Source organism: Drosophila arizonae, chromosome 2 (assembly GCF_054131065.1).
Source record: "Drosophila arizonae isolate 15081-1271.41 chromosome 2, UAZ_ARI_1.0, whole genome shotgun sequence".
Classification (NCBI taxonomy): Eukaryota; Metazoa; Arthropoda; class Insecta; order Diptera; family Drosophilidae; genus Drosophila; species Drosophila arizonae.
In genome coordinates this window covers 34,000,925-34,009,448 of record NC_142922.1, presented here as the reverse complement: position 1 = coordinate 34,009,448, position 8,524 = coordinate 34,000,925, and the positions used below count along the sequence as shown (strand labels likewise).

General features: G+C 36.8%; 1 long non-coding RNA gene across 1 annotated transcript; it reads left to right on the top strand.

Annotated features, from left to right (window-relative positions):
- Positions 1 to 5,967: 5,967 nt before the first annotated feature.
- Positions 5,968 to 8,001, top strand: LOC149270947 (uncharacterized). The gene is made up of 3 exons (XR_016271648.1): positions 5,968 to 6,667; positions 6,754 to 7,283; positions 7,408 to 8,001. It is a non-coding gene; the product is annotated as an uncharacterized LOC149270947 (long non-coding RNA).
- Positions 8,002 to 8,524: the final 523 nt, after the last annotated feature.

The window sequence follows — 8,524 nt, the reverse complement described above, 5'->3', positions numbered from 1 at the left end:
GATTAGCTTGTCAAAGAAAATAAAAATAAAAACAAGTCCACGATTAAAAGAACAAAACGAACTTTATCTCCAGGGGACACCGTTATGTCGCCCAAAGTAAAGCGCACTGCGCTAAAAATAGACACTGGTCAGCGACCAAACGCCAACAAAAACTAATACTCGCCGTTGCAAACACTAATACAACCAAACGACGAGATCGAAATCACTGATAAGAATGAAGATGAGCTCGAGCAAATCAGTTCTAAAAACAAAGTGTATGTTCCCCCAATAACGGTCCTCAAATGCACAGTGGATCAAATTCATAATATCTGCAAACAAATTAATTGCACTAAATATTCCATCAAAAAGATTTCAATTGGAATCAAGCTCCACTGCGTCGATATAAATGACCATAAAGCCGCGTGCAGTGTAATGCATGGAAAATTTGAATATTTCTCCTACGCCGATAAAAATGACAGGCCATACAAAGCACTGCTGTTGGGGCTAGATAAAATGGATCCCTCTTCATTAAAAAATGAGCTTATCGGTCTTGGTCTAAACTGTCTAGATGTTAAACTGGTTCAGCGAAAAAGACCAAACAACACTGTCCTAATTCTATACGTGGTCTTCTTCACCAAAAAATCCATCACACTCAATGAGCTTAGAAAAAACCACTCAGTTATCAACTATGTAAGAGTGAAGTGGGAGTATCAAAAGAAATCCAGTCACCAAATAACTCAATGCTACAACTGCCAAATGTTTGGTCATGGCTCAAACCGCTGCGCCGTGAAGTCGTATTGCTCTAACTGCGCTGGACCTCACAAAACCGCTGAATGTCCGGATGGATCTACTGTTAAATGTGCCAACTGTAATGGTTCACATAAATCCAACGACGCTAACTGCCCTAGTAGGATTAGTTACCTAAATCTAAGATCTCAATATCGGTCGCATCAAGTAAGACCCAATCGTACTAATATTTCTTTGCCACCACAGCTTGATTACTCCAATGCGTTCCCTAATACGCTAAGTAAATCAAATTTTCATTCAAGCGCCAGATGGGTTAACCATAATGGCAATCACACTCCTAATGTCAACAAGGATCTTTTCTCTTTGGAGGAGATCAAGTCCCTTACATTTGAGCTTATAAAAAACTTAAGAAACTGCAAGACCAAGGCAGACCAATTCGAATTAATAACATCATTGGCATGCAAGTTCGTACATAATGTTTGATCATCTCTCAATTATAACTTGGAACGCTAGAGGCGTTAAAAATAAGAAAGATGAGCTTTTTGCTTTCTTAAATAGAGAAAATGTAGATATCTGTCTACTAACTGAATCCTGGCTTAACAGCTCATTATCAATTAAAAACAATAATTACTTTTGTTACAGATGTGACAGATCTAGTAGAAGAGGAGGAGGGGTTGCCATTATTATTAAAAAATCTATTCGCCATACCCTGCTTCCCCTCCCTAACACAAATTTAATCGAATCTATTGGCATAAATATTACCATTAACGGAACTACCTGCACTTCACTGTTTTGCTGTTATTTTGGTGGTGGTCGAGCGAACCCCCTTCAAAAACAAATCTTTACAAATGATTTGCGACTATTAACCCGCACTCCTGGAAACTTAGTGTTAGGAGGAGATTTTAATAGCCGACACAGGCTCTGGGGCTGTAACCGAGCAAATGTCTGGGGATCATTGCTGTACAACTTCTCATTATCTCGTGGACTTGCAGTTCATTTCCCTAATGAACACTCTTATGTACCAGCGAGTGCTAGATATCAATCGTCTACGCTAGACTTATTTGTTTCAAACAACTGTCAACTGTTATCCAATACTATAGCAATAAATGATCTAGGCTCGGATCATCTCCCTGTCCAAACAATACTGCACTCAAATTACACTAAAGTTAAAAAATTCTTCTATGATATCAAAAACGCAAACTTTACTGTGTTTGGTAGAACAATCAACCGACTATTACCAGACTGCGACTCCTTCCCCGCTAGTTCGCAGGACGACATAGACAATTTAATAAATTTGTTTAGCTTAGTGATCGTTGCAGCTAAAGAGCATAGTATTCCTAAAAGAGAAATCAAATCTTCTCCCAAAGCTCTACCTCCTAATATAATCTCTCTAATAAAACTTAGAAACAGGCACCGTCGAAATTGGTTGAGACGCAGAAATATATGTGATCTGACTCTAGTTAGATGGTTCAGCCAACTAGTTAATATTGAATTATCCAAACTCAGAAACGAGAACTGGAATAATCTCTTATCCTCGCTGGAAAAAAATTCTTCCCCCTTTTGGAAGCTTTCAAAAGTCATCAAGAAGAAATACAGTGGAATACCCACACTCACCCACAATCAGCAAAATTTCGTAAGTGCCGATAAGAAAGTCGAACTATTAGCATCATTGTTCGCCTTGAACCATTCGCACTCAGCTAATCTCGGTGATCCATCCACTAGCTCTGAGGTCAACAGTTTCACGGGGTTATTGGACTCCCTGCCTGTTGACCACGACGAATCATACCTGACAAATGTCCATGAGGTATCTTCGATTTTAAAAGAGCTTAAATCCAAGAAGACTCCAGGTCTGGCCCTCCCTCGTAAAGGAGTCAAATTTCTTTCATTCCTTATTAATGAGTGCCTACGCCTCGGATATTTTCCACATAAATGGAAGATCTCTAAAGTCATTCCCATTTTAAAGGCAAACAAGCCTCCTGAATGCCCTACATCATATAGACCAATAAGTCTGCTTTCATCAGTCAGTAAAATCCTAGAGAAAGTCATTAAGAAAAGATTAGTTGACTTTACTGAAAGTAATAATGTCCTTTCGCCTCTTCAGTATGGCTTCCGTCGTGAACACAATACCATTCAACCTATGGGTAGAATTAAAAAAATTGTCAAGGCCAATTTTAGTAGTTCCAAATCTACGGGTATGGTCTTGCTAGACATTAAAGCGGCCTTTGACTCTGTATGGCATGAAGGACTTGTGTACAAAATGAACCTCTTACATTTCCCATTGCAGATTATTAAAATAATACGCAGTTTCTTGAAAGACAGATTCTTTACAGTGTACATAGGCGATGCTCATTCACGTGCAAGTTATATTCCTGCAGGTTGCCCGCAAGGATCCTGCCTCTCCCCAATATTATATAATATCTATACATCCGACTTCCCTGCTTTAAGTGGATGCACGGCATCCATTTTCGCTGATGATACGGCAATCCTTTGCTCTGGTAAACTGGCAACCGATATCTCAGATTCTCTCCAAGCAGCCTTTAACGTTCTAGTTGCGTACTTTACTAAGTGGAAAATTCTTATAAATCCGGAAAAAACCCAAGCAATATACTTTACAAGAAATAGGAAAAATAATTATATTCCTCTACATCCTATTAATCTAAGCCAAGTAGACATTAACTGGGAGAACAATGTTAAATATCTTGGTGTCTTGTTAGACAAAAAATTAACTTTTTCTGATCACGTCCAATTTATTATTAAAAAAACAAATATATTAATTAAAGTGTTATATCCATTCATAAATAGGAACTCTCGACTAAGTTTAGAAAATAAAATGTACCTATTTAGATCAATTTTCCAGTCCACAATTTTTTACGGGGCTCCGGTTTGGGCTGATATAGCTAAGACTCATATCTGTAAAATCCAAGTCTTGCAAAACAAAATATTAAAAAGAATATTTAATCTCCCGTGGCATTACCCTACTGCGGAGCTACACTATATTGCCAGAGTCGAACTAGCGTCAGATAGATTGACTAAGTTGCACACAAATTTTGTAACCCGTTGTAGTTATTCATCTTACCTACATTTAAAAAACAGTAATGAACCCTTATAAGCAATAAGCAATTAGTCTTAATTTTAATTTTAAGTTTTTAGTCTTTAAGTCAATTTACGAGGTTTTTGTTTATACTTTTCCTTGAAAAATAATGTTTCTAAATGTAATTAAATTTCCTGAACAAATAATATTAACATTTAAGCAGAAAAGGTTTATGGCCTGTACTCTTAACTTTCACATGTAAATCACTCACACTTGTGTAAATACTGATATAAAATAAAGTGTTCCTTATAAATTAAATTAAATTAATAGTTTAATAACTTTTTTTATTGACGTACGATCTTCATGAAACTTTCAGATTATGATTATAACATGAATATGCATGTAATTGCCAAAGCACAAGTCTCTAGTATTTGAAATACGCTTTTTACAAAAGTGAGGTAAGGGGTGAATTTAGAGGTGGGGGGTTAATTTTAACAAAAACCGAAATTGTATAAATTGCATGTAAGCATACATTAAAAATTTGGAGACTCTAGTAATAAAGGTGTAGAAGATATAATTTTATAACTGGTTTTCGATAAGGTTTTTTATCGATAAAAAAAGATCGGGATGAGTTATCGATTTTTAATGATAAACTTGATATGCGCGCTGTAATTACGGACGTTCTAAAAAAAATTTGAAGTCTCTAGCTCTTATATCTTCTGAAATCGACGCGTTCATACATACGGACAGACGGACAGACGGACGGACGGACAGACGGACAGACGGACAGACGGACAGACGGACAGACGGACAGACAGACGGACAGGGCCAAATCAACTCAGCTCGTCGCCCTGATCAAGAATATATATACTTTGTGGGGTCTGCCACGCCTCCTTCTGCCTGTTACATACATTTCAACAAAACCATTATACCCTGATTTCCCATTGAAAATGGGTTCAGGGTATAAAAATTAACATCAGTGTTGCACCGATCGGGATTCGAACCGCGACTTCTTAATCGAGCGTCATGCAGCTAACACACTAGACCACCCCACTCCTGCTAGAGGCGCTGGCAAAACTCAAATAGATTCACTGTTGCTGCGCCATCTACCAAAACTAAACGAAACTAACAGCTGATGTGATGTATTTGTTGTACCTGCTGCACGTGCGTTTGTTAATTGGCCAAATATTTGATTATTATACCCTGAACCCATTTTCAATGGGAAATCAGGGTATAATGGTTTTGTTGAAATGTATGTAACAGGGAGAAGGAGGCGTGGCAGACCCCACAAAGTATATATATTCTTGATCAGGGTGACGAGCTGAGTTGATTTGGCCCTGTCCGTCTGTCTGTCCGTCTGTCCGTCTGTCCGTCTGTCCGTATGTATGAACGCGTCGATTTCAGAAGATATAAGAGCTAGAGACTTCAAATTTTTTTTAGAATGTCCGTAATTACAGCGCGCATATCAAGTTTATCATTAAAAATCGATAACTCATCCCGATCTTTTTTTATCGATAAAAAACCTTATCGAAACCCAGTTATAAAATTATATCTTCTACACCTTTATTGCTAGAGTCTCCAAATTTTTAATGTATGCTTGCATGCAATTTATAAAATTTCGGTTTTTGTTAAAATTTACCCCCCACCTCTAAATTCACCCCCTCACCCTCACTTTTGTAAAAAGCGTATTTCAAATACTAGAGACTTGTGCTTTGGCAATCACATGCATATTCATGTTATAATCATAATCTGAAAGTTTCATGAAGATCGTACGTCCATAAAAAAAGTTATTAAACAATTAAGTTCTCATACTAAGCGCACACTGCAGCCCATGCGTGTTTATGCGTGGGTGCTTGTGTGTGTATGTGTTTGTGTGTGTGTGTGTATGTGTGTGTGTATGCGTTTGTGTGTGTATGCGTGTGTGTGTGTGTATGTGTGTCTGTATGCGTGTGTGTGTATGTGTGCCTGTGTGTGCATTTGTGTGTGCATGCATGTGTGAGTGTATGTGTGTCGCAGTTCGCAGTTCGTGTCGTGTTTCTTATGTAAGCTGAAAGACGCGAAAAATTATTGAAATATCTATTGCTCCAAGGGTTCAGGGGATCTCGTAGTCGAGCAGTCTCGACTAGAGCTTTCTTACTTGTTTTTTATTAGTTTTTGACTGAACGGAATTTAATGAAACTTTCAGCATATGATCTACATATTATCTATATATATAAAAGAAAGTTGTGTAAAAGTGAAGACTGCTTATAACTTGATTTGGGCTGAACCAATTTTCATGGTTTTTGATTTGTTGGATTTGTCTCCGCAACGAGTTTAGTATAGGGTCTTAAAAATACTGAAAAAATTTGCCGAATACTTGAAAAACGCGGTTTTTTCCCCAAATGTTCAAATTTTTTTTATACCCAGTAGGCTTGGTAACAGTGACAGTTTTGACAATAGTGTAGAAGTAAATAAACAAATGTAGTCAGTCAGTCTACGGTCTCCTGACCTCGAGCAGACCTGACTATTCAAAAAAAAAAAAAAAAAAAAAAAAAAAAAAAAAAAAAAAAAAAAAAAATTTCAAATCAAAAGGAAAAATATTTCAAATCAAAAATCTGCAAAAAATCAAAAGATTAAAACCTGACTGTTCAAAAAATAAATAAAAAATTAAAAATTCGAAATTAAAAAAAAAAAAGGTAATTATTAAAAAGTGTATTTTTGGCTTTTTATATTTTCGGACTTTTAAACTTTATAAATATTTCAAATCAAAAATCTGGAAAAATTAAAAAAAAAAATCAAAAGATTAAAACCTAACAATCAAAAATAAATAAAAAATTCAAAATTCAAAATTCGAAATTAAAAAAAAAAAAGTTAATTATTAAAAATTGTATTTTTGGACTTTTACAAAAGCTAAATATCTCGAAAGTTCAGGTATTTGTTTGTCTCAAACATAAATTTGTGTAAATTATTTATATTTATATTTCTCGATTGTTTTATATGGTTTTGTGCGAGGGCAGTATTACTATTAATAAAAATGCCGCGTCCTAGAAGATCTAATCTTTCCCGGCGGACCCATAATGCAATTAGGCAACGGAATAGCGCGAGTCAATTATCTGACGAAGAGCGAGAAATCGCCCGAGAAAGGCTCCGCGTTAGTACCCAGGGAAGAAGGGCCTTAATTCGTGCTTCTCAAAGAGAGGCAGCCCGTGAAATGGCAATAAGAAATGGTTCAAGGATTGATTTGAATCGAGCAGCGTTTCGATATGATTGCACCATTGATTACAGCTTGAATCGTTTAGTTTGCATTGGTCCAATGGACGTTGTTTGCTAGCATTGTGGCGCATTGAAGTTTGCTGGTGAAACGCCCGGTTTGTGCTGCCTTAGTGGTAAAGTGACATTGCCATTAGCGGTCACCATAGCCATTGCGTTCCCTGCTTTATGGCGAAACACTAGAATCACGACATTTTCTAGCGAACACTCAAAAATACAATGCCTGTTTCCAAATGACATAATTTGGGGCGGAAAATATTGGAGACGGATATTTAAGGTAATTTACGTTAAAAATTTTATTTTCTATGACTGCCAAAAAAAAATTTTGAATAATGTAGTTTGTTAGATTTCTGTAAATAGTGTTTGTAAATATAACTATAACTATGGCTTTGAATTTAAAGATTCAAGGCCAGATTTGCCATCGCATTGGATCATTGCAACCTATTGAAGATGCACAGCAAAAATTCTTGCAAATATACTTCATGGGCAATATGGAAGAACAACTTGACCGGCGTCAAGAAATGAACACAGCTATGAAAAGAGCAATTCTCCATGATTTGCATGCTTAGAAATTTAAACCAACCAAAACTGTGCAATGGAACGCGTTTGGTGATAAGAAAACTGATGAGCAATGTGATTCACGCGTTGATACTCAAAGGAAAATTTAAAGATGAGGAAGTTCTTATTCCTAGGATTCCGATGAGCTCAACAGATATGCCCTTTGAATTTAAACGAATTCAATTCCCGCTTCGTCTTGCCTTCGCCATGACGATCAACAAGTCACAGGGCCAATCTTTGACTATTTGTGGCCTCAATCTAGAAAATGCGTGTTTTTCTCATGGTCAATTGTACGTGGCATGCTCACGTGTTGGCAAACGATCCGCATTATTTGTTCTTGCACCCGACCAAAAAACGAAGAATGTCGTTTACAACAAGGTGCTTGAATGAAAATCCGATTAATAAATTTATCAGTGTATCCCAGCCTGAACAACATAGCTTTCAACAATTTTTTACCTAGAAATAATATAGAGGGCAATGCAACGTTTGCCGGGCCAGCTAGTATTGAATATTTGAGAAATTAAAAAAAAAAGAAAAATCATTCACAATTAGCTAGAGTGGCATCTGATTTGAACTTGAATGTTTTTACTCGATAAAAACATAACGGGATGATTTATCGAATTTTAAAAGCAAACTCGACGTCCGCGCTGTATAAACGGTCATTTTAAAAAAAAATTCAAGTCTCTAGCTCTTATATCTTCGGAAATCGACGCGTTCAAACATACGGACAGACGGACAGACGGACAGACGGACGGACGGACAGACGGACAGACGGACAGACAGACAGACGGACAGGGCCAAATCGACTCAGCTCGTCGCCCTGCTCAAGAATATATATACTTTGTTAGGTCTGCCACGCCTCCTTCTGCCTGTTACATACATTTCAACAAAACCATTATACCCTGATTTCCCATTTTCAATGGGTTCAGGGTATAAAAAAAAAACATTAATAACAAGTAA